Source organism: Ursus maritimus, unplaced genomic scaffold, assembly GCF_017311325.1.
Source record: "Ursus maritimus isolate PB19 unplaced genomic scaffold, ASM1731132v1 scaffold_22, whole genome shotgun sequence".
In the NCBI taxonomy this organism is placed as follows: domain Eukaryota; kingdom Metazoa; phylum Chordata; class Mammalia; order Carnivora; family Ursidae; genus Ursus; species Ursus maritimus.
The window spans coordinates 33910322-33922406 of record NW_024424675.1 but is presented as its reverse complement, the minus strand read 5'-3'; positions in this window follow the sequence as shown (position 1 = coordinate 33922406).

The following is a 12085-nucleotide window of genomic DNA, read 5'->3' as shown; positions in this document are numbered from 1 at the left end:
GACAAATCTAAGGTGGCCCAGCTCAGAGTCCGCTACACTGTGAGCTCCGCATGGGTAGAGACTTTATCTGTTTTGTCCACTACTGAATACCCAGCACCTTGCAAATGCCTGGCACATAATAAGAGCACAATATACGTCTGTTGATTTGAAAACAAAAAGCGTCAGAACCCCAAATCTTTGACTTGGAGGCTTACTGGGTAGATATAGTCAGAAGACCTGGGTCCTGGGGCGCCTGGGTGGCTCAGTCAATTAAGTGTCTGCCTTTGGCTCAGGTCGTGATCCTAGGGTCCTGGGATTGAGCCCCGAGTAGGACTCCCTGCCCAGCAGGGAGCCTCTTCCTCCCTCTGCCACTCCCTCTGCTTATGCTCTCTCTGTCTCTGTCAAATAAATAAATAAAATCTTAAAAAAAAAAAAAGGAAGAAGATCTGGGTCCTAGCTCTTAGGTGAGCTGCTTAATGGGGCCATTGGATCAAATGACGCTGGAGAGCAGTTTCTCAACCTTGGCACTATTGACAACCTGGGTTGGATGACTCTCTGTTGTGGGGCCGTCCTGTGTGCTGTAGGACGGTCAGCAGCCTCCCTGGCCTCCATCCGCTAGATGCCAGAAGCATCACCCTACTTGGACAAAATGTCCCCAGACATCGCAAATGTCCTGTGGGTGGCAAAATCACCCCTGCTTGACAGCCACTGCTCTAGGAGCTCTCTCCAAATGAATCATAAATTCTAACAGCAGAGGTGTACCTTATGATTGGAGGTATAGAGGGGAGACAAGACTTGAATGCACGCCCTAGCCCATGACCGGAGGAGAAATGTCATATTGACATTTTCACAAAGTCATATCTTCCCACTTGGCCCGTGAACAAGCAGTTCGCCTCCTTGCCAGAGCCAATCACCAGGCACGTTCTGCTGATGGCACTGACCTGGTCCACGCACAGGTCACTGGATATGCAAGGCTAAGCTTCCCAGAATGCATTGCAGCTAGAAGCAGGACCACTGGGTACCTTCTAGGTTCAAAGGTGAGGGAGAAAGCTGAGGCTGCTGGGGATGAAGGCCAGGAACGATCGGGCCAGAGTCCAGGGAGGCGCTGCAGGATTTGGAGAGACAAGGGGAAGCTAGCGGCAGGTCAGGGGGCAGCCCCAGCCTAACAGAGAGGAAGCGGCAGACGGGAGTGGCGGAGGAGAGTGAGGGAGAAAATCGCCTGTCCCCGTTCGTTCGGGAAGGACAGACACCAGGCCAGTCCTCCTTCTCCAGTAGGCCCCCCTCCCTCTTTCCCACCTGGGGAAGCTCCCCCTTTTCTTCAGGGAACCCCATTTCTCCTGGCTCCAAGTCATCCCCTCTGAGCACCCCCCCCCAGGACTCATTACACAGAGAGGCAGAAATGGTGTGTGCCTTGGTGGGGGACACCATGGGTTCCAGCCGCAGCCTGGAACTCACAGCCCTGTGTCCTTGACCAAGTCACATGATCAAAGGCGCTGTTCAAAGTATTTAACAACTAGAACGGCACAGGCATGAACCAGGCAGAACAGAGCACCTGAAAACTACCAGTAGGACTGACCGGCTCCCCGAGCATTCTCAGCTCTGTCTCTAAGCCTCCCGTCTCCACCGGTATACAAGTGACACTTGCCCCTGGGGCTCTGGGGGAGATGGAGATAAAGCACCCGGCATTGCAGTGTGCACGCAGCAGGCAATCAATGCATGTTCCTTAGCTTCCCTAGAGGATCTAGAAGGTGCTGAGGTTTGAATTCCTGGCAGTGGGTCCCAGACCCTGGCAAAGACTTCTGTCTTTCCAGGTGTTCAGGGAAGTTGTCTGACAAGTGCCCCGGCCCCCACCCCCACCCTGGGCCAGGGCCCGGGAGCACAGAGGCTGATGGAGATGTGCTGGGTCCAAACACAGCAGCTGCAACCAGCGTACGTACAGCACCTACCCTGGAGAGACCCCAAGCTCCCAGGGGTCTTCATCCTGCCCCGGGGCGGGGTAGGGGGGCCTGGGACATCGGGCTGCCCCGCATCCCGGGTGGACCTGGATCTGTCACTCCAGCCCAGCCCAGCCAGCCCCCTGTTGGTGCGTTCTCACAGCTTGTCATTACCAGATCCATCTTCTTATCTCCTACCATATCTATTTTTCTAATTCTTACTTAACGAGCTCCCCTGAAAATAAGAAAATCATTGGAACAATTTCCTTAAGTGTGAAAGATTAGTCTGAAATCGGCATTAAGGGGACTAATTACCTTCATTCTCCCACTTTTCCGAGAGCCGTTTGTTAACTGCTTGGACTCTTTCATCTGCTGCTCAGGGAAGTCAGGCAGCATGCGCCGTGGAGGGCTTCTCCACTCCCGCTTTCACTCACAGGGCGTGTGTGCGTGTGTGCGCACGCACACTCGTGTGTGCATGTGTGTGAAAGAGAAATGGGGAGCGGGACAGACAAGAGCAGAATGTCCTGTGGGCGGGGCTGGGAGGGGAGGGATCCATTTCAGCATGGGGGGGAAGGGGGTGTGAGCCAGCAGCACATGGCCTGACAAGCTCCAAGAGACCTAGGTTCTCTGTCACTGATTCCCAGAATGACTTTGGGGAAGTCACTTTGTTTCTTTGGGCCTCAGTTTCCTCATCTGTAAAATGAGTATAATTTCCTGTCTTTCCAGGAACAGCAGTGTCTGGCTTTCCTGGAGACCAGGCACTGCCCAGGGAACCCCACCCGCTCTTAATCATCACTGTGGCCCTGAGGGTCGCTGTTCTCATCGGCCCAGTGTACCGAGCAGAAAGTGGAGGACCAGAGAGGTTAGGTAACATGCCCCCATCACACAGACAGTGAGTTCAGAGCTGGAATTGAAACCTGAGTCTGTCTGATTCTGGGGCTCGTGCCCTGTCCACTCTCCCCGGATTCCAGACCTCCATCTGCTCCCAGAATCACACTCCCAGGGAACGTGGAGTCTGAACACCTGGGCTCCGGCCACACCTCAGGCTCATACCAGTGGTGTGACCAGAGGCACGTCCAGGCATCTCTCCGAACCTCAGTTTTCTGCTCTGTAAAATGGGCATGGTTATCACGCTTCCTGCCATAGAATGATGTGGAGAGGCCCACATGTCGGAATGCACTCTGTAAACTGAAATGTGGGGCGGGAAACTAAAAGATGGCAACAGAGAAGCTCACGTGAGGGAGGAGGACCCAGAGAGGTCTTTGCCCAAGAGCACGCTCAGAGTATGTGGAAACTGGGGACAAGAACCCAGGTCTCTGGACTCCCAGCTCCCCTACCGCTGATCAGCCGCTCCTGCTCCTGTTCCCGGAGTGGAGGGGCCTCCTTCCAGAGCAGCATGAAGGCTTGTGACCAGGGAGCAAGTGGACAAGTGGCGATATCCAGAGAGAGGCAGGGCTCCAGGGCTGGGGTCCAGGGCTGTGCCCAGCACGGGGGAGGGGCTGCCCCCCTCGTTTCCCGGGAGAGCTCATTGGGGGAGGCGGATAAGCTCGGAGAAGACGATGGGAACATCTTCCATTTTCCATTTAACCACCCGATATTGAATTATAAATAATTCATACACCTGCCAAACATTTGATTAAAAGAACCCAATTCGCACTGCATTTGTCAAGGGGTAAGAATTGCATTTGGTGTTTTTATTTTAATCTGTCCTTTAACTCTTTTACGAATATTTATTTATACTTGGCTGTCAGGTTTTATTCTATTTGCCCTGATTTTATTCTGGCTGTAGCTGGCATTTTTTCCTTTCCCTTTTTATTTTGTCACTTCTGCCTGGTAGTCATGCATCTGAGAGCCCAGAGGTAATAAATAAGGAAGCGAGACTCCTTCCCTGCTCCCTCCGTGCTCTCCTGCCCCACCCCCATCTCCGCCCACTGTTTACAGACCCCCTCTCTCCCCAGAACTGCTCCCCACCGCGCCAGGGTCTAACCTGACAAGTCCAGGGTGTCTTGGGTACGTCACACACACATCTCTGTCTCCCGACCTCTGCCCGTGCCCTTCTCCTGCCATCCTCCTTCCTCATTGCCAAGCAGAGAGTAGGAACTCAATAATTATTTTTTAAATGAATAAATGAAGCGACATCATTAAAATCATCAGTATCAGAGTCTTTGGGGACAGAAAGGAAAGTATTGTTATTCATCAAGTCTGGTGATGAGAACAGGCTGTCACAATGGACCTCAGAGTTCCACGAGCTCTAAGCCCCCGCTCTGCCACCCAGCCGCTGCGTGAATTTGGGTGAGATACCGCGATCGCCTAGCTCTGCGTCCCCCTCGTCTGTAAAAGGCATGTATCAAAACAGCACCCACATCAGAGATTGAGACAAGACTTGGTGCCTGTGTCCAGCACATAGTAAGCACTCGAAAAATGGCAGGTGTTGTTTTTACTAGAAACTGTAATCTCCCTCCCCCACGCTGTCCATATTCCCACCTGCCTCTCCTGCTTTTCCCTTGAATCTGAAGTTTCGGGCATATGTGATATTATCCTGAATGCCAGGTGTAGGTCAACAGACGTGTCTGTGACAAACAAGAAAAAGGAAAGCCGGCCATTCCCTTTAGCTGGCTACCCGCTTTTGCAATAATGTGCTGTATTTGTCGGAGGGCTTACATGGGTCGGTTTTGTGAGTTGACATAAAAACTTGTTTCTGCCAAGTGATGCAGGTGAGCTGGGAATTTGCTTGAGACCCGTGTTGATGCTCCCTGAATACAAAGGGGCAGGGATGTTGTATGCCCAAGAAAGGCTGTGACCATGACAATGAGATCAGGGTGGATGTATGCGATTTCTTTCTTTCTTTTTTTTTTTTTTAGTTTACAGAACACATTCTCATATACATCACGTGTTTTTTCTCAGTCTCCTATAAAATCCTAGCATCTTTCAAAATCTAGTCCAGCCATCCACTCTTTCCTGGCTTCCCCCTGTCCCCCACGTATCTCACAGGATGAGAAAGGACCTCAGGGTGCTGTCTGTTACCTGAACTGTTCACCAAAGCCTCGTCACAGGTGTCCCTGCGTCTAGGCTTGTCCATTCCAAAGCCACACTCCACACCCTGTGTTCTTTCTGAGATGGATCTCACCATGTCATTTTCTTGATTAAACCTTCAATGGCTCCCCATTGTCCTCAAGGTAGAGTTCAAAATGGCCCTAGTAATCTAACCTCAGCCACCAGCTAACATCAGGGAGGACCCTTGTTTATGAGGACCAGTTAGGGGGTGGTGACTTTCTCTGTTGTCACCAATAATCTAATCCCACGAGAAGCCAAGCCTCAGACTTCCCTGGGCACCTATTTATATCCATCACTGGGTCTGACAGAGGGTTCCAGGGTGAGTCAGGCCCCTGCTTAGAGCCGGGAAGGCCGTGGCAAGAAGGAAAGAGCAGGAACTAACATCCATGAGCGCTTGTTACTATGTAAACTTTGCACACAGCAACCTGTCAACTTAGTATTACTTTGCAAAGCAAGGATGGGGCTGGCTCAGGGTTGCCAGCTGCTAAGTAACAGAGCCGGGGTTCAAATCCAGGTCTCTCTGAGACCAATACCCAAGGTCTATCCTTAGCACCAGACTGCCTCCCAGAAACTTGTGGGTGAGGGTCTCAAGAGAAAGGGCAGCCTCCTAACCACGAGGCTGAGGTCTTTGGGGCCGGCTCAGGTGGGGCTATAGGGCTTCTGCCAGGAGACTACAGGGATTTTGTCCCTTAGAGGGAGCTTAGCAGTAGGACGTGCCCCCACTGTCATTATCCTAATGACCATAGTGGCCTGGACACCATCCAAAAGGCATTTTCACCCAGAGCCTGAAGCCATAGAAAGCAAGGCCAACCTATAGAACCAGACAGCCTCAGGCTTGAATCCTAGCTCTGGCCCCACCCCACATGTGTGACCTGGGACAAACGCTTCACCTCCCTGTGCCCCCGTTTCCTCCTCCATAGAACAGACATTGCAATCCATCCATCTCAAGTCTTGTTGAGAGGATGGCGTAAGGTCATGGGGGTAAAAAATGCTCTGTCAACTAGAAAATGAATGACACATTCTCTGTGCACATATAATTCGATCCTCCAAAAAATTGAGTGCAATAGGCAGCCTGGGATTTTTTTTAGTTAATTTCTTTTCAAAAATTAATTTTAATTGTATAAGAAATACACGAACCCATTCTCTTCGATATCAGGACCCTGCCGACGGAGCCGAGGACCGTTCTCCCACCACCTCCGATCTGGCCTCCTTCGCACCTTCTCAGGGGTCGCTCCTGTCAAGGGCTGCGTGTAGCACTGCGTCCTGTGTTTATACTTGAGCGTACGTGATACGCACCCGCAGAAAGTACGTAGCATTGTTTTGTATTTTTTAACGTAAATGGAACCATACTGGATGAATCATCATTCCGTAACCTGCTTTTTTCTCTGCAACAATGTTTTTGAAAGCTATCCATGTTGATACAGAAAGCTCTGGTTTATTCCATTTAAGTGGCTAGATGGCATCGTATGAATATACTCCATTTTTATGTGTCCACTCCCTTACCAGAGTCATGTAGAATGTTTTCCCTTTTCCCCTTATTATCAGCAGTGCTGTGGCGACTGTGTGTATATCTCCCAGAACACAAGCTGGAGTCTTCCTAGTACAGACTTCTGGGTTATGGGTTTCAGACATTTTCAATTTTCGTAGATGGGGGCGCAGCTTGTTAATAACAGTGATCAGATACCGAGCTTTTGCTCTATTTTAGGATGGTCACATGCATTGCCTCATTTAACCCTTGAAGTAAAACCATGTGGGAGCAACAATCACGTCCGTTTCTCAGATGAGAAGTTTGAGCCCCAGAGCCCCGTGGGATTTATGGACGGCCATGGAGCTGGCTGGGGACAGAGTATGGACTGGGACCTGGCTGTTTTAGGGCTAGAGTATCTAGGAAAAGCCAGTGAAGCCATTCTGGACCCAGAACCCACAAAATTCCCAGTGACAGGCATCTTCTGGTGATATGAAGGGTGTCCGGGGCGTCTCTAGGCCAGGAGGCTCATCTTGTCGGCTGGGAGAACCACCTCGCCCCTCATGAGGTTTCCTTTAATGCAGATGTCAGGACTCAGGTATCAGGGGCAGAGACTGGCAGGCACACTGAGCCAGGCAATCCCAGGATCCTGGAGCTGGACTGACCTTTGAGGAGAAACTGAGGCCCAGTGGTGGGGGTGGGGAGGACTCACTGCAGGTCACCCCACAAGCCAGAGGATGGGCACGGGTAGGAGGCTGCCTTGTCCAGTGATAGGTAACCTGAGGGGCCTGGAAGTGTGGCTTGGGTGGTCAACACATGAAATAAGCCAGGCGCTGCCCCGAGAAAGCCACAACCAAATGGGAAAGAGCAGGAGGGGTGGCCTCGGGTTGCTGAGGCCTGGCTTCTGCTCCCAGCTTCACTCTCCCCTCCACTGGCCACCTGTGATTGCAGAGACATGTCCTCTCTCTACCTGGGCTCCAGACGCCTTGCCTCCTACGTCTGACCTCAGCCTTTGGTACCCCGTCTCCAGCCCTCCAGGCCCCTCCCCAGCAGCACCGAACATGCTCCATGCTCCCTCCCTTGAAAGCCCTTCCTTCACCACAGAGGCCTCCCCAGCAGCCCCCCTCCGGTCCTCCCCCCACAGCCAGCTGTTTGTCCCACTTCCTCCTCTAGCCACCCAATCTTACACCTCTCACCAGGTCCCTCCCAGTCCCTTCACCACGCTGGGCCTCTTAAGAGCTTGGAAATCCAGCCCGGCCTCCTCCCAAATCTCCCTCCTCTGATCTCCCCGCCCTACTCTGTCAGGGTTTTCTCCCTGCCTGTCTGGTGGTTCCTTTGGAGTCACCTTTACCATCCGTCCTCTACCTGCCCCTTCATTTGTTAAAAACACTTACATGTGTTTAAAAAAAAAATACAAAGAAATATATAGAGAAAAAACATGCAAAAATGACTTTAAATCGCACCAACCCCTCCTTCCCCCATTGGTGTTTTTTGAGAAACAGCTGCGGCCCAAGTAGCACACGTCTGGGAGCACGTGTAGGACGAGGGCTGCTCCCAACCCTGCCAGCTGCTCTCCAGACGTAAACCCCGTTCACGCTTTCTCCGAATTCCTTCTAGAAAAATGTTCTGTTCATACTCCAGCACCTATGTTTGCATATTATTTTATTTACTGTGAAGAGATCATGCCAACACTCTGTTTTCTACTCCTGGAAACCTTGGGGCTCACCTGGGCTTTTTCCTCACTCCTCAGTCTGGTCTCCAGCTGTCCCAGCTGCCATCGGGCAGTGGCTTTGGGGGCATAAACCCCAAATCACTTGTCGCCACCTTTAATTTCTTCTCCAGTTTCCAGACCCCCATACTCAACTGTCCAGTTGGCATCTCCACGTGGGTGATCCCCAGAGCCTCCCGCTTTCTGTGAGTGTAGCATCTTCCCTCACAGATTGGCTTCCCTCTTTCTTCCCCCAGCCCCCAGCCCTGTCTCCCCCCATGGCTCTACCTCTCACCCAAGCCAGCAACTTGGGGATCACCCCAGAAAGCCGAACATCATCTGTAGAGTGTGTCTGAGTCCTGGTGGCACCATGCAGGTCCCTGAGGCTCCCTGTGGCTGAGATCCCTCATGTAATTGTGTGGATTAAGAGAGAGGACCGGTCAGGTGCTCAGAGCCTTCCCTGGCACACAGTTTCTGCGCAGTAAATGCTGGCTGGGGCCATTATGTTATCCACGATCCCTCCCTTTCCCGAGCACCTATGTTCAATCAGTCACCCTCAACTGGCCATTCTCCCAGCAGGACTGGCAGAAAGCCTCCGCAAATTCAGCACCAGTGCCTCCAAACTGTTCTGCCCTTGGCAGCTGGAGTGGTCCTTTCAGAAGTATCACTATCATTCTCCCTCCAGTGATCACTAACACATCGGAACTCCAGGCTCTCTCTTGCGGCGTAAGGCCCAGCAGAGAGTCCGCGGGACTGTCCCAGCTGTTTATGGCCAGTGTCTTTTCTGATTGGTTGGTGCCCTGCTGAACTGGCTGTTTCGTATTGTGACTCCAGCCCACCTCACCAACCCCGTGTCTCCCTGTTATGGATTATGTTTCCACTGGAGCAAACTTCTCCCATGTCTCCAAAGAAGACATGCTTTCTCTCTGGCCTCGGGGCACTCACGCATACTGTTCCCTGGGCCTGAAATCCTCTTTCCCTCCTCCCCAGTTGGCCAATCCTTACTCCTCCATCAGGTCACTCGCCAAGAAGACCATCCCTCATTCTGCCCCCATAACAGCCTTTTGTAAAGTTTATTGTATTCCTGATTTCTTGGTGATGGGGCTTCTCTCCACTCCTGGTTTAAAATATTTTCTTGCCTCTGGTCTCTCTGCCACTAAAATGCAAGCCACCCAGAGAGACTAGTTCTTCCAGTTCACTGCTGTATGTCCAGATCCTGGCGCAGACAGGGCATTCAGAAATCACATATTCATTCATCCACTCAACAAATATTTATTGAGCACCTTTCTGTGCCAGATATTGTTCTATGCCCTAAGGGTACACCAGTGAATCGAATCAACAAGAATTCCTATCCCAGGGGAGCATATATGTGAGTGAAGAGAGAGAGAGAGAGAGAGACAAGCAATAAGCGTAATAAATAAGTAAATCATAGGTTAGACGGTGATAAAGCTATGAAAAAAATAAGGAAAGGGTGCATGGCAGAGCTTTAGTGAGGGGCTACAATTTTAGATGGAGTGCTTGGGTTACTTTCCACTGAAAAGATCATATTTGAACAAAGATACTAAAACGGTGAGGGAGGGAGCCCTGCAAGGGTCTAGGGGGGAGAAATATCCCAGGCAGAGGGTACAGCCAGTGCAAAGGCTGTCAGGTGGGAGCATGTCTGTCAGTCCCAATGCCAACCCAGAAGGCCCTCAGGCTGGACCTGAGAGGGAGGGGAGGGGAGGGGAAGATGGGATAGGTCAGAGAGGCCACAGGCACAGATCCTGTAGGGCCTTGGAGCCTTGAAGAAACTCTGGCTTTTATTCCGAGAGAAATGGGAACCATTTTTCCCCGACAGCTTTATTGAGGTATAATTTACATACTATCACATTCACTCATTGTAAGTGTTCAATTCACTGATTTTTAGTAAATTACAGAGTTGCGCAAGGACTGCCACTATCCAGTTTTACATTTCTTTTACCCTAGAAAGAGCCTTTGCGCCCATCTGCAGTCAATCCCCATTCCGCCGCCCGCCCTAGGCAGCCACTGATCTGTTTTCTGTCTCTATAGATTCGCCTCTTCTGGACATTTCATGTAAACGGAGTCACACAATACATGGGGTTTTTGCATCTGGCTTCTTTCATTGAGCATAATGGTTTTGAGATGCGTCTGTATTATAGCATAGATCCACAGTTTGTTCCTTTTTATTGCTTAATAGTATTCCTTTGTGTGGATATACCACACTGCTGTTTATCCATTCATCCGTTGCTAGATTTTTAATTGTTTCCACTTCTTGGATACTTTGAATTGTTCTGCTATGAACATTTGCTTAGAAAGTTTTGCCTGTACATATGTTTCCAGTTCTCTTAGGTAGATACCTAGGAGAGAAATTGCTGGATTGTATGGTAATTTATGTTTAACTTTTTAAGAAACTACCAAATTGTTCTCCAAATGGGCCGCTGGATGGAAAATAGCCTACAATAAAGCAAGGATGGAAGCCAGGAGACCGGTTGTTTAATTAACAGAATTAATTAAATAAACCCACTGAGTTAGGGGAGAAAGGAGTTAGGACTGTCTCCAGGTTGGCACCAAAAACCCTCATGGAGGACCGAGGCCAGGAAACCCCAGGCTGCAAACCCAGCCTTCCTGGCCACAGAAAGGCACAAGAAGGCCTGTCCCACCCCTACCCCTCCCTCCGCATTGCCCAATCCCCAGACAGCTCCCACGCAGCCAAAGCGTGGAAATCTCCAGTTTGGAGAAAGAATCAGCGTCAGGCATGACTGTTCGAAGCTACAGAGCCCTCTCCCCCCAGGGAGATGACAAATTTTCTTTGCAATTAAAATTCCTTTGAAACTGGGACCGAGGAAAATTCAGAGGAGAGAGCTTTTTTAAACTGGGGGAGATACTCTTCTCAGCAATTACCATGTGTGCATTTTCACAAAAGCTGTTTCTCCTCCCTCCTTCTGCCAGGCTCTGCTTCTGCTTTCACATGGGGCCCAGGGGCCCCCCTTGGCCTTCGTGACTTTCCCCTGGCTGGCCTGTGCTTCTGTGCCCCCTCTTGGTGGCTGAATCCCTTACACATCCTAGCCTTCACTTCAGGATTTTACTTACAACGCCACCCCCCCACCCCCGTGAGTCCTCCTTTCCTAAACCAATGGCTAATTGCGATCAAGTTCCATCTTTGTACTCACCCTGGTCCTATCCTCTACCCCCTGCCATTGTCCTTCCCAATCCCACAGAGATCTTTCCCCTCCTCTGAGCTCACAGCCCTGCCTCTTTGCATAGCTCACTGAGCTCTGACCACAGCGTTCTGTTGGTATCTTGGCCTGGGAGTGTGATGTCCAGTGCATTAGAAGAGGCAGGGATGTTGGAGACCTGGGTCCACTTCATCCACTCAATCAATACATATTCATTGAGCCATCACAATGTGCCATGCACGGTGCTAAGCCCAAGAGATTAGCGTTTTCTGGGTTTAGAAACAGGAGGCTAAGTTTTTTGGACCAACCCTTCAGCTGAAAAGAGCTAAGAATGCTAGATAAAGTAGAAAAAGCATCTTATTAAAGCATCAAAGCGCTGACAAGTAAGCTCTTTGTAAGGAATTACCAGGAATTATTAGGTCAAAACTGAAGGGAAAACAGAAACCCAGAGAAGTTAGAGAGCATAGAATCTGCTTTTGTCCTGAGGGCATTTGCTGATCTTGGAAATTTTGAATTTATTTTTTGATGATCTCACAGCATAAAAGGAATTGAAATCAAAGTCCATAGCCTGCATAAGGTGGGCAGTCAAGTAGGAGATCCTTGCGGAAAGAAGCTGGGATTCCAGAGGGCCCCACCCTTGGGGTAAGGGTGAACCAAAGGTAGCCCAGCCTCACCCACACTACTTGGGTATTCCAGGGAACCTCAAGCCTTGAATTTTTGTTTGAAGCAATCCCAGAATGGTAGCACCACAGCCAAATGCAAATCCTTT